Source organism: Callorhinus ursinus, unplaced genomic scaffold, assembly GCF_003265705.2.
Source record: "Callorhinus ursinus isolate GAN/ISIS: 27379988/994484 unplaced genomic scaffold, GSC_fseal_2.0 scaffold1, whole genome shotgun sequence".
In the NCBI taxonomy this organism is placed as follows: domain Eukaryota; kingdom Metazoa; phylum Chordata; class Mammalia; order Carnivora; family Otariidae; genus Callorhinus; species Callorhinus ursinus.
The window spans coordinates 69254872-69281522 of record NW_027397063.1 but is presented as its reverse complement, the minus strand read 5'-3'; the positions used below and the strand labels follow the sequence as shown (position 1 = coordinate 69281522).

Below are 26651 nucleotides of genomic sequence, written 5' to 3'. Positions count from 1 at the left end.
GGGCGGAGGGAGAGGGAGAAGCAGACTCCTCGCTGAGTGGTGAGCCCTATGTGGGGCTCGATCCCAGGACCCTGAGATCATGACCTGAACCAAAGGCAGATGCTTAACAGGCTGAGCCACCCAGGTGCCCCATAACAGCTTGTTTTTTTGAGGTTTATAAGTTAAGTTTCAACCACCATCCCCAAATGTTAGAGTCCTCATATTAGCTCATGTTATCGACCTGAGCTTCCACTTCGTTGCTTGGGGATGTGTTGTTCAGACCAGTGCAGACACTTCTCTAAATAGGTACTTGTGGCCAGGAGAGTAAATGTTGGGGGAGGTTGTTTTCCGCGGCTCTGTGGTTTGGATACAGGTGCTCGCCGTGGAGGAAGAGTAAGGTATTCTTGTGACACTTTTGTTTACTTAAAGCAGCCACACTCTTCACTCAGCTAGAATAAGTTATTTAATTCAATAAAGATGTCTACCGTAATTAAAAATGCAAATGGTGCAATGAACTACAAAATACCTTTATCTTATTCTTTGTTAAGAAACAAGTGTTTTGCATAATCAAGCTTGAAAAATATATGATTCCACCTTCTGTACTGCTTATATGATCTAAGCGTCCAGAGAGTTAATTCTATTCCCAGGCCTCCCGCTCTTGCCACCTTTCCTAGCTGCCTTGGACGAGAGGTAATTAAAAGGGACTAAAACCTGAGAAAGGGCCATGGAAGAGAAGAGAGCTAATCTGAATGGTTTGTTTGGTGTTACAAGATTGCAAGCAGACATGCACAGTAAACTCTCTCTTTCCCCTTCCTTCCATTTTCCTTTTCATTATATAAAAAGGCTTCGTTATTTCTTAAACCATGATATGCCAGTGTGGTCAGAATCATGTTTGTCCAACTTCCTTTAAAATAAAGAAACTGTTCCTCGGTTCTGTTGTAGTTAGGCTCTTTCAGGTTGCAGGAAGCCAAGGCGTGCTCAGTGTTACCTCAGTTGACTTTACCATGTCATCAGCCAGACAACAAAGCCACATGGAAACCTGGAATATCACTGAGGGACACAACAGTAGCTGATTTTGCCATCCCCTCAAAGTAAACCCCCAGTGTTTCCTTAAACGGTGGTCTCCCTTCCTATGGCTTAGCTTCTCTCTGTTTTTCTTTCTGTTTTCCTTTTGCTGCTCCTGTCAGTGGTGCTGTGTAGCTTTCCTCTGGACAGGACACCATGATGTTCACTCGCTAAGGTCCTCTCCTGTCTCAGCTGCTTCCTGCTACTCTGTGTATCTCTTGTTTCCACTCCTTACTACTTGTACTGCCAGCTAACTGTGCCTTGCCCTCACATGTTTGAAACAATAAGGTCCATTATTGTAGCTGGTTCTTCTCCACTACAAATTGGGAAGGAATTCTTCCTCCAACATATCTTATGTTGCTGGTTTGGGTTCAGTCTCTTCATCTAATTAGTTGTGGCCAGAATTCCGAATTAACCTGTTACAAAGCTGTGGGAAATGTATTTCTTAAAAACAAGCAATTTTTTGAAGCTCTTAACCTTGAACAGAACTGTGGGTGTGGTAGAGACTCAACCTTCTGTGTCCTCCTCCATCACAGTGGGTTTTTAAGTTAGCCACACAGAAGGTTTTCAGGATGTAGCATTTAAGTCCACGTGCTCCAAAAGCTCTGAAGATGTAGATTCTGATTCTGACGTGGTTCTAAGAAACAGTGGAACTTTTTTTGAGTTTTGCTCTCATCTCTAGGCTTTACTCTTTCTATCTTCTCAAGAAATTTGCTGTAAAAAAGGAAAAAGCTATCTTCAGAGAACTAAAGCTAGCTTCCCACTACCCCCAAATCAAAGTGAGACCTGTGTTCAGATGCAGAAGAGAAGGCTCATGTGGACTGGGAGCCGTGGAAGATACTAGTGAGTGTGGAGAAGGGCGTGAACAAGGGAACGGGGTTCTGGAAGAGGTGGGAGCGATGGGAGCAAGAAGACAAATGGGAAGATTTACATAACATGGAGATGGGGCATCTCTTCCTCTGTTCCTGCACAGAGAGGAGTCCATTAACAGAAATAGGTTACTGAATAGGAGAAAATGTATGCTACATAACCTTGCTCTTCTCAAAAGAAGGAAGGGAAGTTAGGTGTGCAGGAGAGGGCCTGAGTGTGTGTGAAGCCAAGGAAATATAGATGGACCCTTTGGCCCTTTGGGATATGCACTGAACGGGTTCATGCAAAGGTATGGTGGCGCCACACTGAAGCCCCCTGGAAATTTGATGATCCAGGTCTGCACTGTGTCTTGGCTTTTTCAAGAATAGGTACAACCCCAGAGTCACCAAAAACAAACAAACAAGATAGCGAGTGACTTCAAGATAAAGGTCAGCTGAAAGGCTAGGTGAGCATTCTCAGGACACAATAAACAGAGTCCCTCCTTTCTATCCTTGCTCAGAAGCCATTGAGAAAGAGAGGAGGCAGACAGATGGAAACCAAACTGTCAGTGTTGGCACTGATAAAACCACCTTGGCTGACTTCATTAGCTTTAGGTCAAGAGAAATCACTGTCTTGCCTCTGAACAGACAGGTTTGCCCTGCTGAGAGTGGTCTGCACAGGGCCTGCCCCACCCCCAAACAATATGGAGTCTGAAAAAGCAGAGAAAAGCATGCTCTTGTAGGCAGCTGTTTCTGAGTGGAACTTGGAAGGGGCCGAACCATACATGCCCTGTTGCTGTCCTCAAAGTCGGCAATCCGCTAAGTCACTGGACTGACTCCTCAGTAAGATTTTCATCAGGAGAAGAATGTGTGAGGCACAGACATGTTATTATGAATGTTTCTCCATGGAAGGTCCTTCCCCATGGAAAACTCCAGAGCAGGGAGTGAACATCTCCCCTGCCTTTAATGACAGCGGCGTTCAAGGTATTAATTTGTGGGCCTAGCCTCCAGCCTGGTATAGGGCTGGCGGGGGGGGGGGGGGCACCAAATAGGGCTTCAGGGACGAGGTAAAGGTGGAATGAGTGGATGTTTTATAAAGGCAAAGAGAGTGCAGCTGGCTAAAGGCAAGTGACTAAAAACATATTCTGAGCTAGCGTGGCGATATGTGGAGGGGAGGTCTGGAATGTCACTGGGTGATGGGGATTGCTGAATGGACATGCACGGTCAGGGGAGTTGGAAGGAAGGACGGGTTAGGAAGTCAAGGTGAACTGAATATCTTAGATGGGGTTTCTCCCCCGATGTTTCCAAGTTAAAAAATTCTGTTATGTAGAGATGTGTTCCTCGCATTTTCCTACTGCCTTTTCCTTGGCTCTAGATCCATGTTCCCCCAGTATTTAGTTTTCACTGTAGTTTCAGAAGAATAACAAATCCACTCCACTGTTGGGTAGCACTCTCACCTGGTTTGTGTTGACTGAAAGGCAGTGTGGACACCTGATTACACCTAATGTTCAGATTTATACGAACGCTTGCGTGGGCTTGCCTCCAGTGTCAGTTTCATATCACAACTGCGTTCCCTTATCTGCAGTAAGATGTGCCTACTGTGACAGTTTTTAAAGTGATTTTGTAAAATCATTTTGGCTGCTCCAGACAGTCAGAGGAATGCTTTCTGATGTGTAGTCTGAGTGAAATTTAGTTAGCACGTACCATGGAAAATTTCCCATAAGAGACAATTAATGAAGGAAATTACTGTCATTAGTAAAGATCTATATTTCAAGTAATGTTCACATCTTAATGACTCTTTAAGGTATATAAGAACAACTTTTTGTACTTGCCTTTTTTACAGATTATAAAACAGCCAAAGAGATTTTGTCAGAGCTCATATAGTAAAATCCTTGCAGGAGAAACAGGCTCCTTTGACACTTCCACGTTGCTTGTACCATCACATGAAATGTCAGGTTCCTCACTGATGCTCCTTCATACACAAACACACCTATGCATAGAGGGCAAGTAAGCTTCTGTCCAAGTAAGCATCACTTCAAATGCCAACATCCCTTAAAAGAGATGAATTAGCATTATACACACATGCATCAAGCTTTACAGACTTCTGGTAAACAGAATGAATACAGCAATGAGCCCATTAGAAAGCAATTGTGGGATATTATTAGGGCTTTTAAAAGGTTTTATTCTATTTCTGTCCATTCAAAGCTAGTATTTCTAATAGTTTTCTTAAAACCCTGAACACGATTTTTGTTTGTTCATAAATACGGTGTCAAGTACATACTGAGTCTCATGCATTGTGGAGAAAGAATTTGAAGAACCAAATAGGATAAAACACATTTAATATTAAAATAATTGAAAGCATTCAATATTTGATCACTCAGAAGGGACTTTTACTATGCCTCAAGGTTATTTTTATTAACATGTATTATTGGAAAATGTATGGATGTTCCTTTACTCACACACTTCCAGACTTTTGCAAATGTGGGCAAAGCTGTTGGCCAGAAATATGCAAGTCATTTCTACACAAGTCTACCTGCTACTAAGAGGTGGTGTGGGTGGAGGATTATATACTGACAAGCAGGACTTAGAAACAAAGCAGTTTTGGAACAGTTCTTAACCTGTATGTGAGAAAGGAAGCTTTTATAGTGTAGTTAGTAGGAATTTTCATATGATTGCAAATGGATTAATAAGGTTTCTTATATTCTCAGTAATTTCTCAACTAGCCAAGATCTCTGGTGAACAATTAAAAACTGATAGAATTGTGTTTCTTTTCAGTCTTCCCTTACATGATTATAAGGGATTTATGTCTTGATTGCTTTTCCTAATAATAAGTACGTTAGACTTTCACGGGAGATTTGGAATATCACGTCTTGACTTTCATATGGAGGATCCGGACACCACAAACAACTTATCGGTGTTTGAGGTGTTTTGTATGTAAAAGAATATTGTTTTATAATTGAACATTGATGGTGACTGTGCTCTTTTAAATCTGTGTCCTATTTCCTATATTAGCTTTATTAGCTATTCAGTAATCGGGTTTGGGTCACTTCACAGTCACACCTCTGAAAGTCATGTATGTGTTTCAGCTCTCTCCCCCCACCACCATACATACTGCATCCCTGGATTTTTCTGCTTGGGCTCGAAAAGCTATGCTCTCTTATTATGTAAGTTACACCAAGATTGCTACTAATCATATTTGGGAAGCTAACGATAATATATGCTTGAGTTGTGGGTTTGTTGTTGTTGTTGTTGTTAATTTCATGCCATGGGATATGATGCCAAATCAGATCTCATTTTTGCTTTTAATTAGTCAGCAACAGTTATTTAATGCCTAGTGAGCTCAGACCAAGGAGAATGGGGAGTGGAGAAGGGCAGAAAGTAGACCTAAACACAAATAGCTGATCATTTCCAGAATAGCTTTCAGTGTCTTTATGAATACAGAAAACAGATAAATGAAGGGATTGAGAAAAGTTAAAAGCAAAATCTAAATGAGTGCAAGTTGGTCCGGTAAAAAACTGAGTTATATAATTGCAAAGAGGATGCAAGTTGAGAAAACTGGAAGTTCAGCATCTAAAACTGCTCTCTTTCTACTGTTATTTTCATAATACTTTGCCATGAGCATTATTAGAGGTCAGAGTACCATTCACTTCAGGGAGGAGAATTTCCTGGTTCAGTTGTATCGTTTAGATAAGTGAACCTAACTCTTGGTACTTTATGGAGAGCTGAAGCTATAGAGCTTTTTGAGTCCCTGTTCATCTTTCCTTGTTATCATCGAAACTCCTGTAAAATCTTGAGTAAGTAACTTAAGCTCTCTGTGCCTCAGTTTCCACATCTGTAAAATAATGATGGTAATCGGACCTATCTCAGGATTGTTAGAGGAGTATTAAATGTATAAAACGGCATTCTATTCTATGAAGCACTTTTTTTCATTAATTTCTTTGAGATTGAAGCGCATCTTATAATTGGTATGATGAGAAATCATCATGTTAGAGATTCACCGGCACCAATTATTTCTATATTAGTGGTAAAAACAAATAGTGCGTTGTATAGTCAAAGGCATCATAGTGCCTGTGTAAAGTGCTTTTTAGAACAGAGCCTGGCATACAAAAAGGTCTTACAGAGTGATACTGTTATCATTGTCTGAATACCATATTTGTGGTTTATAAGGTATTTTCTCCTAATATTAGGGATTTCTGCAGTATGAGACAGATATATTTATGATTCCTGGTCTTTATTCAGGTAAGTAACACATCTAGGTTATAAACTCAGGTTGTTGCATTCATCATTCATCACACCTGCGTCCTACTATGTTGTATGAACTTTGGGTACTAGGATTAAAGGATGACTAAGGCAGAGGAGCTTCTTTCTCTGGCTGACCATAAATGCTGGAGGAGAACCTAAGGGAATGTAAAGACATAAACGATAAGCCAGTAAACATCCTATCCTATCCTATTTAATATGCTTCTTCTTCACTCTTTTTGGCTACTATCTAGTAAGCCATTTTATTTTCATTTATTTAAACATTTATTCCATAAACATGTATTATCTGCTTAGCTTGTGTGTGCAATCATGGTGCTTGGAGCAGTGAATACCAGGATATAAAAAGCAAGAGTATTTTGTACAAGATGATCACAATAAATATTTACTGAGTCAATAACTATCATTAAAAAAAAATAAGCCAGTAAACAAATTCAGATAGTCATACAGGATAAAAGGTGTAGATGGGGAGTTATCTGGAGTGATGTTTACTGGGAGGGTCCGGTCATGTTCTCAGAGGAGCTGACTCCTGAAATGATACCTCAGTATCATGCTTAGGAAGGAGCTTGGATCTTTTAAGGAACTAGAGTGAGCCTGGATGGGCCTTCAGTCCTATGATAGGAAATAGATAGTTGGGATTTTAGGCTTCAGACTGTATATGCTGAGTTTTATCTCTGAGGAGCAAGGAATTTGGGTATTCTTTATCATACCTCATAGGTTTGTGCTTTGGGGTACTTTGTCGAAGTTCTTGCATTCTGAAGAGATATGTGAGCACATGGCCTGTTTTTTTTTTTCTTTTCTAGATGAATATGCTGAAAAAACAGAGATACGGAATGATTTTCCCTAGTAAATTTTCTAATATCATACAGTGCTAGTGATATATAGTTGAGTCACATACTTACTCCTAGGTGTCAATTTTGGAGGGTTTTTAAAAGCTTAAAATTGTCCAAGTGGAAATTTCTAATACTATGAATCCTTAAGTGGGAATTCGTCATAGTCTATGGAATTGTTCCATAAAAGAAATCATTAGTGATTATTTTCCACTTCTGTGGTTCTTTGGTGTAGCCTCTCGTGGTATCAGCCATTTAGAAATACCAATTCTGTCCTGAAATAGCCCATCAAATAATGACTCATGTCAAGCTAAGTGTTTATTTATTCCTCTTTTCATGATTAGCAACACCTGTTTAATCTAATCATATAGATGTGTGTGTGTGTGTGTGTTTGTGTGTGATTTATTTATTTCCAAATTTATTTCCTACTTTTATTTTTACTATTTGGTGCTTGCACAGTCCATACTCATAACTCTAAATCTGGCTTCAGGTATGACATAAATCTTTCTAAGTCGGACACCTTTAATGATATTGATTTGGGAGGAGGTATTCTTTTGGGATCCTATTTGCATGATCATGCATAATTTACTTCTTTTACTGAGCCCAATTTTTTTAATTTATAAAATGTGGATGTTGAAATAAATGAATTTTCCAGCTCTGTGATTTATGATATCACTATCAATTTACCTACTGAGGAGCATCATATAAATTGATCGTTTGTAGAAAGTGTTCAGTGGCTTAGAATCTGGCATAACACTTCACTTTTATGAAATCTCAGCAAATATAATGGAGTATCTTATGTGTACCAGGCTCCATAATAAGGATGCAAGCATGTAAGACCTTTGTCCAGCAACTGGGATGTGAAGCTACAGTGAAAAAACATAGATTGGTAACTCAGATTTTTTTTGAGTTATAATTCATTTACCATGTAATTCTCAGACTGAAATTATTTATTTTTTAAAGATTATTTATGTATTTATTTATGTATTTATTTATTTATTTGTCAGAGAGAGCACAAGCAAGGGGGAGTGGCAGGCAGAGGGAGAGGGAGAGGGAGAAGCAGGCTCCCCATTGAGCAGGGAGCCTGATGCAGGACTCGATCCCAGGACCCCAGGATCATGCCCTGAGCCGAAGGCAGACGCTTAACTGACTGAGCCACCCAGGTGTCCCTGAAATTATTTCTAAAGGAGATAATCAGTACATTTACTCAACAGATATGCATTGAGCATCTGCCATGTACCAGGGACTTTCTAGGTGCTAGAGTTATAGAGACTGACAAGAGTTCTGTAAAACCTAGCCTCTCACGGAATGTCCCTCAACAGACTATTTTCCATATGGTGTTAGAGGCCAATATTCAGGATCATCAAAGGCTGCTCTGGGAACACATGGGGCAGATAATGAAAACCTAGTCTTGGTAGACCTATAGATGTTTCTGAGATGTGGTCATTCTAAACAGAGGTCTGAGAAACCTATGGGAGTTTGCTAGGTTGATGGCACAGGGAAAATAAGCGGGGGAGAGGGGGAGGGAAGGGGCTTCTGGAAGAGGAAAGAAAATGTGACAAAGTACAGAGATTTAACATAAGTTAACCACAATAGCTCAGTAGGTTAGAGCATGGGAGGGGGCAGTGTGGAAGGACAGTTTCTGCGGGCCCGGAAGGGCAGAGTCTGTCAGTGTGTGCTTTCATAGAGGGTGTGTATATCTTACTGTGAGGCTGTAGAGAAGGATGAGGCTAACTAAAGAATGTGACATTTGAGTTAGGTCACAAAGGATATCTAAGAATTTTTTGAGACACACTACAGGTAGTCCAGGCAAAAGGAACTGCAATCACAAAAATAAATGTGTGTAAAAGAATGGTGTTTTCAGCTTGGCAAGGAATTTGAAGTACTTGGAGAATGAGGTATGTGGAGCAGAGAAAGAATATTGTCAAAATAATACATTGGTGAGGATTGGAAGGGCAGCTTATGAATGGATTCTGTGCAATGCAATGAATTTGTACATTGGACTCTTCATCCCCTTGGCAGCTGGGTTCTTAGGGGCAGCATTTTGGGAGAAGACAGGAGCACTGAAGGTTTTAGAAAAGAAATTAGAAGTTTACTGCAGGGGCTCCTGAATGGCTCAGTTGATTAAGTGTCCGACTGTTGACTTTGGCTCAGGTCATATTCTCAGGGTCCCAGGATTGAGCCCCGTGTAGGGCTCTGCACTCAGCAGGGAGTCTGTGTGAAGATTCTCTCCTTCTGCCCCTCCTCCAGCTCTCTCTCTCTCTCAAATAAATAAATCAATCTTAAAAAAAAATGTGCTTTAGAATAACTCTGGATATACTTCAATTGGAGGAGCCCTGGATTGTGAATGAAACTCGGAAGTAAGTCACTGTATTGTTTAGGGTAGTTCTTATGTAGCTAAGATTTTACAAGAATTCTACCTGTCAGTTACCCTCTGCAGTGATGGCTGATTATTTTCAATATTAGGAAATTATAATTAAATAAAACACATAGGATGATAACCAAAAGGCATTGAATACTTACTGTCACTACTTGATGCTCATCGCAACTCAATGAGGTAACCTGCCATTTCCCTCCGTTTTACAGATGAGATTGTGGCCCAGAGAGGTATAACTTGCTGGATTAGCAAGGTGCAACACTGGCGTTTTAGCTAACACGGTCTGTCCACCTCCAAATCTAAATATTTGAATTGATGACTGAATGCACAATCAAAAATACTAACAGTAATTGTGTTTGTGAAGAGAGATTTTGGGCAAAGGGTCTTGTTTTGTTTCATTGCAACTCACAGATTCAATGATTTTATAACCATTACCCTGATCTAAGTTTAGAACATTCCTTTCACTCCAAAAAGAAATCTCATACCTATTTGTAGTCAATCTCTGTTCTCACCTCCAACCAAAGGGTAACCTCTAATCGACTTCAGTGGTAGTGTCTTTTAAATGAATATGACTACAGTTTAGTGGCAGTTTCTTTTGAATAGTAGCAATCTGAGAGCCTAATTCACTAATTTAGGAGTATAAAACAGTTTGAACTTCTATTTTCTAATACCTGCATACAGTTACTGTTCTCTATTCATAATTTGGGGCAGAGAAGGGTTCAAGTGCCAGGCCCCGTGTCAGTCCCTGGTCATGTGAACATGAGCAAGATGCCCCAGAACCCCACCCTTGAATTCTCCATCTGTCCTTTGGAGAGACAGACATATAAATAGACACGTAATTGAAGGACACTGGAAAATGGGATTCTTCTAGAAATCCTGATGCATTTATTGAAGGACTTGTGTTAAACGTCTTTCTGCTGGAAGCCATAGGATTGTTTGTAAAAATCTTGTATGTATGAAGCATTTGGAATGCTTGGCATTTTGAGAATAAAATCCCCATCAATTTGAAATATAATAAAACTCCCCATCCAGAATAGAGTAGTAATTGCCAGGCATCAAAGAGCCCAGCTGCGGAGTGGCTTAGAGGACAGTTGGTCTCAGGCAGAGCTTCCCAGATAGGACACTGGCACGCAAGTAGCTGTCATGCCTAAATTACTGTACCTATTTGGTAACACACAGATCTACAATGGCTTAAAATAAAAAATTGCAAATGCACCAGATTTGATCAATCTTAGTATTTCTTTCTCTTATTCTCCCAGTCCCAAGTTAAAAATAAAATCTGCCTGCCTCATTTTCCTGTGTGTGAGTTAGTAGGATTAACTGGGGTTCTCAACAGGAAAGCAATCGATGTCGTAGACGACATTGTATAGTGGGTGCGAGTCTGGTAGAGATAATTACACATTCACTCCCACTGTATTACCCTTCAAAGAAACTGAGCCTAATATTCTCCTAAGCAATTTAACCAACTTCTAAAAAAAATGTATAAGATATTATTTAGAGAATGAAATAGCTACTGTATGTAATCAGGAGGGAGAATTATAGCAAATTATAATACTCATTTGATAAGTGTATAAAGAGCTACACTCAAAGCTCTGTATTGTACCTCCTAAGTAATTGTTCAGTGGTGCTAACTGTCCTTAAAATAGGAGAAGAGATAAAGAACTGCTAGAAAAGAAAAAAAATCAACTCTTATACTTGTTCAGTGAGGTTTTTCCCTCTGGGCATAGACTGAGTCTAATTTCATGCTCCATGAGGATCAAGCACGCATTTGGTCTTCCTATTTAATAGGGCTGATTTCTTTGCCTTTCCAAAGATAATGTCCATGTAGAAACATAGACACAAATAAAACTACATGTGTTAAAAATGTGTTTGAAGATCTAACCCATGTAGGTTCATATACACATGGATGTTTTATATCTGTGTTCACTGCACATATATCCCATTATTTTCAGAAGATAGGCGTAGCTGCAGATCTTTCCAATCATTATTTCAAGACAACCAAAAGGAGGCCCAGACATCTGCTAAATTGTCTATTTATATCAAAAGGAGTTGGCAGTAATACAAGGGTCAATTTCCCTTTGGTTTGCTTTAAACAAATAAGAAGCCCAATATGTAAACTTTAAGAGACTTAAATCTTTGAACACTTTCTTTAGAGTTTGTAATACATTCTTGTGCCCCCACTGTCGGGGGAGGGGGCTAATCTAATTGCTATTATGAGAAGCCTGACCTCATATTTGCTGAGAGCAGTTGCTCTAAGATGTCACCTGCTTTAGACGGAAAACCTTAGATCCTCCACTTACTAGCTGTGTGTTCTTCAGCAAGCAGAGTGATCTTTCCAGATGGACCTCAGTTCCTGACTCCAAGATGGTTATAATACAGAGCCTGCCTCATGCAGCTGTTATGAGGAATCAATCAGCAAATACACGTAGATAGTAAAGCACTATGTCTCGAGCATACTTCCAGCTTATCAGCTTAAGTCTCGTGTTTATGCACATCCTGAACATTTCTGACAGATTTCTGTTATTGCGGTGGCAGTCATGGCGTGGTTGTCATTGTCTCCCCTGCGTATCGAAACTTACTTGGAAGAAAATCCTGGAGACCAATGACTTTGGTCATTGCTCTTGTTGGCCCAAAGAGGACAGTATTATGGGGGGAAGAAAAAACATGGAAGCCCCATGATTTTCAGTTGCAAAGTTGTTTAAAGGATTGAATTTGACTAAGAAGTTTTAGGAATGGATCAATTTGTTTCCCTTATATTTTTCTTTTTATATAAGTAGTGGGTGACGTATGATAAAAGAAGTACTGTGTCTAAATAATTTTAAGACATTTCTTTAAATAAGCATGTGATAAAAATTCTGTGTCATAGTAAAGCACCGTATCATCATTTCTATAGTGGTGCATTTGTTTGTTTGTTTGTTTTTGGTGGTGCCGTAACTGATGGCACGTTTTGTAACTAGTAGCATCTTTTTTGATGGGATATTACAGTAAGTACTCAGTAAATGTTAGCAGTTCTAATTAGTGTGTGTGTTAAGATTGATGTGGTAGGTACACTCTCGAAGTTAAGAGTCCTAAGGCCTTTGAATTGGAGTAGTGTGTTGAAAGAATACCTTGGATTGATCAGAAGTCCAGAGCACATGACTTGGAGCTGTATCAGCATGACTGTCTGTACATGTTCCGTGAATATTGCGCTAAGTTGGGCTGAAATTCATGTCCGCCAAGTGCATGTACACTGTACGTTTCTTTTTGATTATCAGAATTACATTTGAATAATAGAAGTGAAAGCTCTTTGTAAACCAAAGTAAGAGGTATCATCAGTTAGGGTAGTCGAAGTAATGCTGTGGCGGTAAATACTCTCCAGATCGCCATGCTTGAAACAAAGGTTTATTTCTTCCTTATGCTACTGGTTCCCTGTGGGTCAGAAGAGCTTCTTTGCAGGCTAAGGAATAGGCACCATCTCAGACACTGCTGGCCCCCGCCCCAGAGTAAAAGAGTTCTGAGGATCTTGACCTGGCAAATGCATGCTCTGGCCTGTAAGTAACACAGCTTGTTAGCCACAACTATTCATACGGTTTCCCCCTAGCCAGAAGGGTGCCAGACAGCAGAGAGTGAGAACAATGCACAGAGTAGCACTGGTGGTTGTCAACATTTGTAATAATGATAATGGGATCAGTCAGTGCGTGTGTCCTGTATACCAGGCACGGTCGGAAGCACTTTTCAGGTGCAGAGTCCTTTAAGCCCTCCCGAAGGTGGGCATGCTCCTGATCTCCGTGGTACAGGGGAACCGAGGCACGCAGAGGTAGACTACCCTGTGCAAAGGAGGCAGAACAGGGATTTCACATCTATTGCATCGAAACTTGTATCAAACTATCATGGACTTGAATGCGTTTTTGTTTGTTTGTTTGTTTGTTTTGTTTTGTTTTTAACTGGGAAGTTAAAAAGGAAGATACAAAGAGAGTGGAGAATTCTTCTGTTCTTTAAAAACAAGGCAGTGGACTAGGTGATCCCTAAGGCTCCCTAAAATTTCACCTGCATCAGCCTCAAATGACCCGCCAAAAAAAAAGTGACTCCCTTGTTTCTTTGAGAGCCTCCTCTTCAGAAGCAGAGGCCCTCCACTGGCCAGCACACTTGCCTAATAGCTCAAGAGAGGAGTGTTTGTCTCCAGTGCCAGGATGCCTGGCTTTCTGGGAATGCTCCCCGTTTGACTTACTTGAACTTTCTATGGGGGATATTCAAACATAACGTAAAAGTCCAAGATTAGAGTGACCCCAGTATACCAGATTATTAGTTATCCATATGCAGTGACCAGTGCACACCCAGTCTTGCTTGATTTAGCTTCGTCAGTTAATCTGGCCCCCTGTCAAGCAGAGCTTTGAAGGCAGGCTGAGCTCCATGGGCTTGTGGATTCTGGAAACAGAAAGCTGGCGACCAGCTAGCAGCGCTGTGCTGGGAGGCTCAGGCAGGACATGTGGAGGACGGGGTTGAAGGGATCAGTGTGAAGAGAAGACATCATTCGTCAATACTTTAGCCAAGTTTTCAAGCAGAGGATAAATGACATGACAGTATTTAATCATTCGTGGGCCACTCCTGCAAGGTTGGGGTTGGGAAGGAGAGATTTGTTAATGTATGATTGTAAAGTCATTGCCTTTCTCCCTAGCTTCAACAGTAATCTTTCCTGCCACTGGGGTAGCTAATGGAGAAAGCTGGACATGCGAGGTCTGTCAGGGGACAGGGTGGCTCTATGTTCTGGGCCCTACAACCAGGCAGAGAAGCTGCCGAGCTGGAAAGCTTGCTGCCTTCAGCACCCAGGGCTTCAGCAACATCCAGAAGGCCCCAGGTCACTGAACCTCCCTGTCTTCTTTTTGAAAGACGTGTATACTCACCGTCTGAGTGCCTCACAAACCTATTATAGCATTTAATTAACAAATGTTCCTCAAATGCTTTGAGCTCCCCGTTCAGATACATGTGACTGAAATGTAAAGTACCTTTCACTGCCTTATTTATTGCTCCAGCGAACACGCTATATGTTGGCACCATTTATCTTCATTTTAATTTTATCTCCAACAAATATAGGCATTAATTTAAATCACATACAGAACATAACAGTTTTTATAGAGGCAAACTTATTCCAGTGTGCTGCATTTTAATATCGCGCTTTACCATCTTTTCTCACTTGATTCAAGAATAGTATCTCTTCCTGCCTCAGCATTTAATCTTAGGACAACAGAAACTTTTTTGTGTGCGCATGTTCTTGCTCTCAAACTTCGTCTTTCTCGCTGCTTTGCTGTTTGCTGCCTGGAAGTCATTTTGAGAGTGTGAACACAGGTGCATATTAGTGGTGGTTCTTTGCCCGCTTAACGTGTCCATGTGGGGGGCTGGGGGTTGGGGACGGATGACCCAGCAGCTTGGTCATTCTTGCTCTTCACCTTCATTCAGATCCCTGTTCTAATCCTAACAGAGCCAAGGGAAGGTATGCACCCCCCACAACCCTGAAATTCATATAGTCAAGAATCTTTTAAAGTGCTCGTTTTTCTTTCTGGCCTTGTTTTTCACTCAAAAGGAAAATTCCCTGTTTTCTTCATAACTATTACTTTTGCAGTGGCTGAGTCTTTCCCCTCAGGGGGAAACATGCTAAATGGGTCGGCTGTATTTATGGCTATGAAACATTCCAGTTAGCTGTTACACCCTAAGCAAGGATGATTTCCCGATCCTTAATTTGTGGCCTGAAAAGTTGTGTCCCTCCTCAATTAAGACTTGCCGAATTGCCTCTGACAAGGCAGCACATTCCCAGAAGTCAGGGCCGTGGGGGCAGTAATAACATGACCACAGCACAAGACAATGTGATTTTTTATAAGCCATTTCAGGCCCTCCTGAGAAGCTCTCAGGGTGTGCTTTCCCTCCAAATTTGTGAAAACAACAAACCCTTTATTTTTCTAGTTTTCCAGGCCTCTGGAATATCTAGTCTGGGGGCATCTTTCCTATTCCCCCCCCCCTTTTTTTTTTTGACATTCAGTCGGGGTTTAAAATGTACCAGTTACTGTTTAAATTACCTGTTTTATCCTTGTAACAAACCTTTGAGCCAGATACCATTATTATGCTCGTTTTCCAGAAGAGGAAACAAGACCTGGAGAAGTTAAATATGTTTTTTTCTGAAATCATACAGCTAAGACGTGGCAGGGCTGGGGTTTTGAATTTTGTCCACTTGAACTAATTTGCTTTGGGTATAGTTCTCTTTAGCCGGAATTCTTGACCTCTTGTTGGATGCTGACTTTTTCCCAAACCCTTAATCTTTGTGCTGCTAGGTGGATTTTATCCGTGGCAAGAACACAGTTACCCTGGAAACCCTCTAGCTATAATGGCAATCCAATTATAGCACCACAGCTCCGGTTTTATTAAATTAGCGTTGCTGATGATACGGGCTTCTTGATTGAAGGATGCTGAGAAATGGGTTCTCATCAGTTGTTCTTGCCTCTGAGGACCACTTGGGGTCATTCTCTTCTACTCCACCAAACAAAACAAGGCCAAATGATTATTTGGCTTATTGATTGGATTTGGAGGATAACCTGGGATTATCTTTCAGGACCACTGGCTTTCAGCAGTGTCTGGAGATGCAGGGAAGTGCCTAGAAAGAAGCGTGACTGAATTCTGCAGGCCTTCTGAATAGCCACTCCCACCCCCCTCAATAGCAGTCCCTTGATTTAGGGCCCTGGTCTGAAGAGCTGAGGCTCCCGGGTGGTCGCTGTTAGAGTGATTTTATTCCACTTCAGGCCATTAGTTTATACCCAGACTTGGTTCAGGGAAAGTCGCAGCTCTTTGATATTTTTTGGCCCTTTACAGACTTCTGATGCACCAAGAATTTGCTTTGGTTCAAAACGCTTAGGAAGTTTCCTGTAAATACGTAGAATTTAAATAGAATTGAATGCATATGGGCAGTGCTCTGTCCAATGGCGCACCAGCTTAGAGGAAATGACATTCTTTTTTTTATTTTTAAGATTTTATTTATTCATTTGACAGAGAGAGACACAGCAAGAGAGGGAACACAAGCAGGGGGAGTGGGAGAGGGAGAAGCAAGCTCCCTGCTGAGCAGGGAGCCCGATGTGGGGCTCCATCCCAGGACCCTGGGACCATGACCTGAGCCGAAGGCAGACGCTTAATGACTGAGCCACCCAGGCGCCCTAGGAAATGACATTCTTGATACTAGTTGGTTGTTGGCTCACTCCCTGGGATGGTAAGTGCTGGGCTGCTACCATGTTGCCTTAGTTCCTGCCACATATCAAGCACCATGCCAGGTGCCTCACCCATTACTTCTGTTCCTTCCATCAGTTCTATTATTAGCTCCATTTTGCAGAGGAGGCAAAAGCATAGCTGGAAGAGATGGCTTGCTTGTTCGCCAGGCTGTTCGGTGAGCATGAATTTTGAGTACGGGTTCCTAGCTTGCTGTCCAGTGTCCTTTGCTTTGTACCATAGTGCCTCAAGGACAGTCTTCTTTATCTCAGATCACAAAACAGGTTAAAAACTCTGAATCTGAACTCTTGAAGTTCTAACGTGAGAACTATTTTTGTCTCGAACAAATTTTTTGTAGGCATATCCTGTCTAAAATGATAGGAGTCAGGGAAGAGAGGGGGCTGCATCTTATGATGCACCCCTGAAGAGGTGATATTTCCATCCCTTTCTCTGTCACCAGTGAGCAGATTTCCAGAAGTAGAAATTCAAAACGATGAAGGGAATTACACGTCTTCACAGAACATTATGTATTCTGTGTTAGCTTTGCCACCTGTTTCAAGACATTCATGGAAGTTCCTTTGAGCTGCGCCACTTACTGGCTCGGTGACCTTAACCAGTGTAGTTGACATCTTTGAGCCTCATTTCCCATGAGAAAAATGGAACAACAATGTTGCGTGAAAATGTTGAGTTGTGAAGAAATAAGCCAGAAGCTTATGATCAATTGCAAAGTGGTAATCTCAACGTCAGGTATGAATGTTACTCTCGCCCTCATCCAGCTCTCTCTTACATTCTCCTCTGTCTCTACTCCAAAACTTTCAGGTTGTATAAATTAATCTGAAAATATCTGTGATATTCCTTACGTATAATTGTAGGGTCTTAGATTTAAAAATCCTCCTTCTGTTTTTATTTCTTTGACAGTTGCAAATTTTTACGTGTGTCATTTTCTCTATGTGAAATAGGAAGTAACACCATCCACATCTATTATATATTTTTCTTAACTAGATACAAATCTATATATTTTCTGAATTGTGACTCATATTTTCATACACATTTAAGTACATATGCATATTTTAAAACATTTATATACTAACCGTTATTTCTGGGGTAATGGGAGATAATACTTCTTTCTTATACTTTCCTGTATATTTTTTTTTAATTTTTTTTAAATTTATTCATTTGAGAGAGAGAGAGAGAGAGGGAGAGAGAGCACGAGCATGTGGGAGGGTCAAAAGGAGAGGGAGAAGGCGCATGGGTGGCTCAGTCGTTAAGCATCTGCCTTCGGCTCAGGTCACAGTCCCGGGGTCCTGGGATCGAGCCCCGCATCGGGCTCCCTGCTCCGCGGCAAGCCTGCTTCTCCCTCTCCCACTCCCCCTGCTTGTGTTTCTGCTCTCGCTGTGTCTCTTTCTCTGTCAAATAAATAAATAAATAAAATCTTTAAAAAAAAAAAAAAAGGAGAGGGAGAAGCAGACTTCCCGCGGAGTGGGGAGCCCGACGCTGGGCTCCATCCCAGGACCCCGGGACCGTGACCTGAGCCGAAGGCAGACGCTTAACGACTGAGCCACCCAGGCGCCCCTGCTTCTCTCTATATTAAACTTTCTATAATGAGCCCACTTCGCTTTTGTTTTACATGTATATGTAATTTATATAAGTATTTTTATAGCCATGTATAATATAATGTGTGTATTTTTATAAATTTGTGTAAATATATGTATGTTTGTATGCACATATACGATATTTTGGCAGTGCGAAGCATCTTTTAGCTCTATGTGTCTATAAAGACAAATTTAAAACTATCACTAACTTTTCTCCCTCGTTCTTCCAACCCTCCCTCCTTCCTCCGTTCTCCTTTTTTTCTTTCTTCTCATTTCTCTTTCCCTTCCTTCCTTTCATCTATCTACTTACCTGTCTCTCTCCCTCCTCCCCCCTTTTTTGTCAATGCCCAGCATCTTTCAGAATAGAAACTGAAACAGTCTTCATCTTAAATATAGTGTGTTAGAAATACAGAATGAGTCTTTCAAGAAGAGATGACTCGTTCTTGCATCCATGTATCATTGTGGTACCTGAACCGATCTCAAAACAAAAGTATAACTATGATTTTTAGCACTATTTTAAATATTGAGTGAATAGAGCTGCTCCTACTTGCCAACCACCCTGATGAGAGAGAGAAAAGAGCACTGGAACGTAAGTCCAGTGGTTACAGTAAGCCACTTCCAAGTTGAGTGACCTTTATGGTTCCCAGTGACCATTATGATTTCTTTTCCTTTCTTTTCCAGGTGTTTGGAGGATCTTGGTTGATTAGCTTTGTTGTAGCAGCCAGCAGTTGGGGTCTTAATATCTAAAGTTTATATACTTTATTTTCTCCCTCCAGATGTCTGCTATGGATATGAATTTTATTCCCTCCTCTTGGGACCACTGCTGCTCCACCTAGACTTTTCTCTTTGTGTGATGTTTTCCTCATCAGTCTGTGTTATGCTGCTAATTTTAGCTAGTGTGATGTTAATTTAACCCAGAGTGAGGAGAGCCACTGTTTGTGTGCGTCTGTGAATTTTTTAAGGGGGAGGATGGTTCTCACTTTAAGGAGACTGACTTTAGCATCCCTCCCTCCCTGTTTCAATTTGATCTGTCCAAGTACGGAGACCACATTTAGTACTTGCTAGTTGAGACGTGTGGTCTACAATTCTGAGTTAGTTCCTCCTCTGGCCCTCTCTCCTTGTGGTGCACTGAGTCACAATGGGATCGGCAGCTGCTTGTGCTGTTCCTGCACACAGCACATTCGAGAGCAGGGTAGCCAACCATCGGCCTGGGAAGTACTTTCAGGAAAAGGTGGAGAACGCTTCTCCACCCGGATCATCTTTGAGTGGCTTAGTGTAGCTGGTATTAATGTTATAAATGAACATCCCTAAATCTGTCTTAGTTCCAGCCCAGATGGAGTTTTGATTTTAGAAAAATCATTCAGTGAAATGTATTTCCTGTGCCTGGTAGTCAATGATCACTTACCAAAAAAAGGGGGTGGTAGGAGAACAAAAATAAACTTGTGATAATTCACATACACTTAACCTTTACTGAGTGAGTAATACCAAAAAGGGAATGAGCAGGCTCTGCTGACCAGCATTTACAAATGGATTCCAGGAATGTTGTTAGAGTTGCCAAAGCAATCTCTGAGTCTTGCCAAAAGCATCCCGTGGGATTTTGCTAAGGGTAGGGAAAGTGAGGGATATGGAGGTGTGTATGTGAATGTGTTTTAAAGCATTTTTACCCAGCCATGTGGATTTGAAAGAACACTGGCAAAAGTCTGGGAAACCTGTTTTCTAGACCTGGTTCCACCTAATCTCCTGATAGTGGAAAGCTTATCTACCTTCCTTGGCACTTCAGGTATCATGTGTAAAGTAAGGATGCCAGACTAAGATCTTCATCACTGACATTCTGAGCTTCAACTGTTCCAACACAGAAAGGTCATGCATGTTCATTACATCTCTGTGTTAACAAAACTAAGCCAAACTAAAAAACAACAAAGGCAATCACATTTTAAAAAGAATAGAAAAAAAAAATATATATATATAATATTTCTGGTTAGTCAGTGTCTAACTTAATTAAGAGTTCTAACTATACTTTTAAAGACCCTTTTGAGTTAAGAGGTCAGGTTCAAACTATGGCTTATACAAACTGTAAGACTATAGGCTGTGCAATTGACAAGGTACCAAGCGCTACTTTACCAAAAGGTAACACCATTCTGTTATATTTCCCGTGAGAGTAATACTACTGAAATTGTTTTTCTCCTACAAGTTCCCCTCTTATGCTCCGTGCTCTGGCCACACTGGACTTCTCTCAGATCCCCAAGGGCATCGAGCTGCCACTGGACAGTCTCATGCTATTCTCTCTGCTGGGAATACTCTCTTGCCCCCAGCCCTCTACTGCCATGTCTCAACATGGATGTCATTTGCCTTGAGCAATGTTCATCCACCTCCTCTGCTCTTACTTAGTTTAGGTACCCTGGCTATGTGCTCCTATATTTTTTCTCCTTGAACTTGTGAATCCTCTCACTTTTCACCCTATCCTGGTGAAAACCTGTCCCAGTGTTCTTCACTGCCTCCTCCTGCATGATCACCCAGTTCTCCACCCATCATCGGTTCCACAAGGACATAGACCATGACCCTAACTCATTAAGCTTCCCATCCTTGCTGTCCAGGGCTTGATGTATTGTCTAGCAGAGATCAGGCACTTGGTAAATATTTGATGAATGCTTATAAATGAGACCGTCTCACTAGCTCACAAACATTTCCAACAAAGTGACCACAAAAAAACATCTTTTTTTTTTCTTTTTTCTGTAGAAGAACACATATCATGAACTATAATTCTCCTACCTCTGTCCTGGTTCCCTAGGAACCTGAGCACTTCTAGAGAGCTGTTTACACAATCAAATCAAGTGGTATTTTACTAGGAGGGAAAGCCCCAGAACAAGTCCCTTCTCCTGACCACAAAGTTCTATGTTTTTTGTCTTTTCCTCTTGAAATCTTGGTTTCAGCAAAGCAACTTTTTGATTCCCTCCTCCCAGTAACGCTATAAATGTAATACAGAAATGTGTACACCCTAAATCCTTCATCGATTATCATGTTAAGCCTTAGGTGGGGTGGGGGCAGATAACACACTTATTTTTAGCATTACTTGGAAGTTTCTAGGTATATAACTGGTGACCATTCATGGAGAGCTGCTTTACTTTTCTATCAAGCTTTTGGGGGATTTTTTTTTTTTTTAACAGTTCTGTATGCTGAAAGAAAGTTCATAAATTTTAAAAGGAAATGTGGTCCTTTTCATTAGCTCCCTTTACCTCATGCTGAGTCATGGATGAGAGAGAATTTGTAGGCGGCTGAGCTGCAGGAAAAGTAATACTGTCATTTACACTCGCAGGCTGTTATGCTTTCCAGAAAACTTTTTTCCGTAGGTTGCGAAAGTGATTAATCTGCTGTTAAAACTGACAAAGAAGGTTCTCTGATAAGAGCAAGAATTAAATGAGGAATTTTTTTTTTCTTTAAAAAGTAAGCTCCTTTTTCCAGTTTTAGACTAGAAAAAAATAGGTTTAGATTTTTTTTTTTTTAACTTTTGGTCTTTTTTTGTGTACATGTGAATTTGGTCATGACATGAAATAACACAGGATATTTCCTATTTTAAGTTATGTCCATTTACTGGGATGGTTCATGTCTCATGTCTTATATCTGAATTATTCTATATCCTGTTCCATTGCTTGTTTTTCTTTTTCTTTCATATTTTTTTATGTGGGCCTTATTTTTAATAGTTCCCACATCTTACTTCTCAACCCCACATCTCTTCAACCTACTTCTTTTTGATATTAAAACTGGTGAAGTTAGTCTCACTTACTTCTGTGATATAAACTCCTTCCTCCCTGAAAAATTCCATCCATGCAATATTTCTACAACAGTTTGAAAATGTGAACAAAAGTCATTTGGCATTATGGAGATGAAACATCATTGCCTGAAGAGCTTAGAAGATACATTTTTTTCTTATTTGTTATTTAAGAAATGACTTTGAAATGTAAAGTGTTTCCACTGAGTTCTAGCAAATATACCTGTCATTCGATCTTTTCTCTAGGGACCCCACGTTTCAGGGAACCTAAAGGAACATAAATAAATCACTTGACATAACTTTTTTTATAATTCCGCAAAGAACCAGTAGCTCATTTAGAGAATCAGAGTCCTCAGAAAGGTAGAATAACATGTTAGAAGTTTATTGAACTTGTTGCCTTTGGCATTTTAATACCTAGGTTTTATAACAAGTTTATAGGAGTTTTAAAAATGCACTAGACTAGACTGACCCTCTTCCTTTTACATTTTTCTTTTTAAAAATATTTATTATTTATTTATTTTTTATTATGTTCAATTAGCCAACATATAACATCATTAGTTTTTGATGTAGTATTCGGTTTTCTATTTCTATGCCTCACCATTTTGGTTAGGGTATGTCCGGTTATTTTGCTTTTTTTTCTCCCCCCCTCCTTATTTTTGAAGACTGACTTCTGAGTTTAAGCCATTTTCTTGGCAACTGAATGGATTCGTGAGAGACAGCTCTCACAATTCTGGCAGCACCGCCCTGGGTGAGCGAAGGGAAGAGATGAGAGAAATGCCCCCTTCTCTAACTGGATGGACCAGTGTGAGGGACATGGCATTCCTCTTTTAGCCCTGAGGCTGATGTATACACACATTGCTTTTCCCCCCGAGAGCTATCGGTCCAGGTTTTAAAATGCTGAAGTTGAAAATGTCAAAACCATTTATAATTGAAAACCTGTTAGCTATCACTGTGGATTTATATGGGTATTTCATAGGAGAAAAAATAAAAGAACACGTAAGTGTACTTGTTTTATATCTGAATTGCCAAGAGTTTTCTGTTCCTTTGTTAAATGTGTATGAAATATATATAGTGTGTTTATGTATGGAGAGAGCAACATTATTAACACTGTTGTAGTGTTCATTCGTCCATCTTGAAGGTGCTGCCACATGTAGTTCCTGGCTGCATCTTGTAATAAAAGATTAGTTTTTGGCGGGGGTCTCCTTGGGGCAGGATGAGGGGTGGAGATCCTTTATGCTCTGCTTTTAAGTAAAGCAGGGTCATTGATACCTACAAAAGTGGCTGTTTGAAGATTTGTCTCAGTTTTCATAGCAGCATGGAATAACAATAACTTTTAAACCAGAAGGGGGGAAAAATGCCCTCCTTTTGTTGCTGTTTTTCTTCTATTGTTGAGATTAGCTGTCGTAATTCGGCGGCAGTATTTTTAAGTTAAGAACACTTTGATTTGACATTTTTAAAAGGAAAAGGTTCTATAGATATTATAGAAAAGTCTTTTTCTTAACTAAATGCCAGCGACAAAATTTAGACCAGAAAGTAGTCATGAAGCCACGGTAATGAGATATGATTGTGGTTTAGTAGAGGAAGAAAAGGCCTGCGGGGAACAGTACAAGTGCAGTAAATTCTGAATCACTACTAAATAGGTCTCATTAGTCCACCATTGACTATGTTTAATTGACATTAGAAAGGAATCTAGAAAACTTTGGGAGTATATAGAAGAAAACTTGGTGTCATACTAATAAAAGTGATTAGTGTCTGTTTTAAAAATTAGCAACAGTTGGTTGCGCATTGAGGTCCACAAAGCAGCGACCCTCTCACTAACAGGTGCTTAGAGAAAAGCCGCGTGTCTCCTGAGGGACCGCAGAAGGCTGGGGGAGGTAACATGTGACCATTGCCGATGAGTTTCTCCCCTCGTCCTAGGTCTGCCTGCAAAATAAAATGGCCCTAAATGGTGTTCTGAAGTTCACTCTGATGAGGACTGGAACACAAGAGAGCATTTAGTGTCATGATCTTCATGCTATTACCCTCCATGGTCTGCAAAGCCTGAGTGCCAGATGCTAAATTCTATCAGCATAATGTATCTTTAATTAAATATTATATTTGCAATACAATTAATAATGTGGCCTGTTTCCATAACTTTATGAGGAGATTACCATAATTTTTGTATAATAAGCTAATAAAAAGGCAGTGTGTTTTGAAACAGCCTTTCCTAAAGTGGTTATGTGCTTTGTGTCTGTTGAATTTTGAATTTAGATTAAGAGATTAATGGCCAGAATTATCTGATGCAATGCACTGAAGAGTCTAAATTATAGTCAGGAATCTTGTAGGATCTAGTACAATTTTATTTTCTTCAAAATAAAATAGATGTTCTTGCTTTTCAGTGGGCTCCCTGTTTGAGAGGCTTAGGGGATAATTCATTTATTTTCTTTACACTTCCTCCCTCCTCTTCTTCTAAAAACCCAGGCAGTACCAAAAAAAAAAAAAAATATATATATATATATATATATATATACACACACACACCCCAAAGTGTTAATTTCAAGTATTTAGTACATTGAACTGTGATGGGTCCTAATGAATAGGCGGTCATGCTTCTGGTTCTGTGGCCATCGTTGATGTGGTTTTAATTTTCGCAATGTGTTAACATGATAATTAAATTCCCATGGCTGTCCTGTGAGGAAAGAATTTTAAATGGTACCACGCATGGGGAAAAACTTTGATATTTGAAAATAATATTATCTTTTAAACTGAGATCATATGTGGATACAGAATATTGCGTATATTGCTATGACAATGGGGCTTTAATAACATTTCGTAAGCTGTCTTTTTCAAGACTGTTTGAAAATGTCACCCTCAGCTAAACAGATGTGATTTGCATCAGAGCTGTGTATGTCCTTACTCTTAATGAAACACGAGTCCCTCTCTTCAGAGAGTAATTGTTCTCCTTGCAATGTGTTCTTTTTTTTTTTTTTTCTCAGCCCTCAGTGTTCCTCCCCTGCCCTTCTTTTGCCTTAATATTTGTCCCTTAATTCTATCAGATTAGTTGTCAACTAAAATTAAAGGCAGATGTCACCCTTCACAGTCTATCCTGATCTAATTTTGTAGCCTCGATTTAGGTGCTTGCTTTCAGTATCGAAGAGGCCAACAGGACAACTTTGGAACCACGAAGTCTAGATTCGGATACCAACGTGAGACTATCCCACGACCTTGGACACATTGCTTCATCTCGCCCTGTACCTCAGTTTCCTCATATGTAAAATGGGAACCGTGATTGGCCCTTCCTCGGTTCTGTGGAAAGCACTTAGATAGGGACTGGCACATAGTATGGATCAACTCTTGCTAAGTCCCGCCCAGCTTGATTGTTCTCCCAGTGTGCCCTCTCCTTTTGTCCTTGCCTCTCTGCTCCTGTCATTCATTCAAGACAATCCACCCTCCTCCTCCAAACACAGGTGCATGCAAGCCCACAACAGGAAACCATCTCTGTGTTCTCATTCTATGCCCTCCCAAGGCATCACTGGGAGAGCCACTCTCTGCCTGCCAGTGTGGGAATAATCCAGCTGAAACCTTAATTGCTTCTTTTGTGCTGCTTAGCTTTTCTCAACGGTTATGTTATAGGCATCTACTAGTGTTCTTTTGTCTCTCTTGCCTCGTGAACTCCTTGAGCTCATGTCATGAATTTCTCCCTACTCCAAAGAGCCCAGTGCCTTGTCATCTGCTGTGCTCATTTCATTAGTGAGTGCTTTTCTTTACATGTATCTTATTATTTCGGACACTTTTGAATATACATGATGTGTGTACTTTTGCATGAATCCCATCACTTCTGGGCATTGGCAAAGGTCAGAAAATTAGGAGGAACAAAAATACATTTAGTCCATTTAAGCAATATGTAAGTTCCTCTTGTGTTTCCTTCCCTCAGTTAGCTCCCAATACTTTTGCAAAAGAACAACTAATTCCTTATTTAAAGGAAAGTGAAAGCAGATACGTTACTTCTATCATAATGAAAGGTATTCTTTATCCATGGATAGATAACTAGAATATTTACATATGGTTTAAGCACTTTATAATATATTTATGAAAACAGTGCCCGGAACTCTCAGTGCCTGTATGTTATTATTATTATTATTTTTTTTTTTTTTTTGGTCACATTCATGTGGGCACTAAAACAACATTTACATTTTGAAAACTCTAATATTGTTACATCTTTAAAATAATTATACTCTGAAATAAAGTTTTAATACTGTATGCTCTGCGATGAAAGTCATGTGGCATTATTACTTGACTGCTAAAACTTAGGAGGCTCAAAATAGTTTAATGTTTCTAAATTGGAGCCACTTGACCATATTTTAAAATAAAGCTGAAGATCATAAAACATGATAGCTTCACTAATTCTATTGGCTATTTTATTTTTGGACTCTTTGAAGGCTGTGTAGACTTTATTAAAAAACAAATTTTGAATTGCAGACACGAACTGCAGAGTTTGTGTAGCTCCATTTGAAAATGTGAACGTTTGCTCTTGTCGTTTGCAGCGTTTGTGTCGGAGTTGGTTTCTGTGCTTTGTTATCGCCGTTGTGTTTGCTGTTGTGGTGCTGGGGGCATGTCTGCTTCTCGTTTCTGTGGCCCCACACAGCACACACCCTTTTACATGGACTTAAATACCCTCTTTGGTTCTGCAGTGTGGAATCATAGTTCATTTATTCTAGGGTGGTAATTACAATATCA

At 40.2% G+C, this 26651-nt stretch overlaps 1 protein-coding gene across 15 annotated transcripts in view; it reads left to right on the top strand.

Annotated features, from left to right (window-relative positions):
- LPP (LIM domain containing preferred translocation partner in lipoma) overlaps positions 1-26651 on the top strand; it is a 667328-nt gene that overhangs the window by 365954 nt on the left and 274723 nt on the right. Inside the window, exon 1 of one of the 15 annotated variants that reach the window (XM_073895772.1) lies at positions 8785-8877. The exons of the other annotated variants lie outside the window; for them this stretch is intronic. The gene's annotated coding sequence lies outside the window, so the exon portion shown is untranslated. Of the gene's footprint in view, positions 1-8784; positions 8878-26651 lie in introns of those variants that run through there. 15 annotated transcript variants of the gene reach the window in all.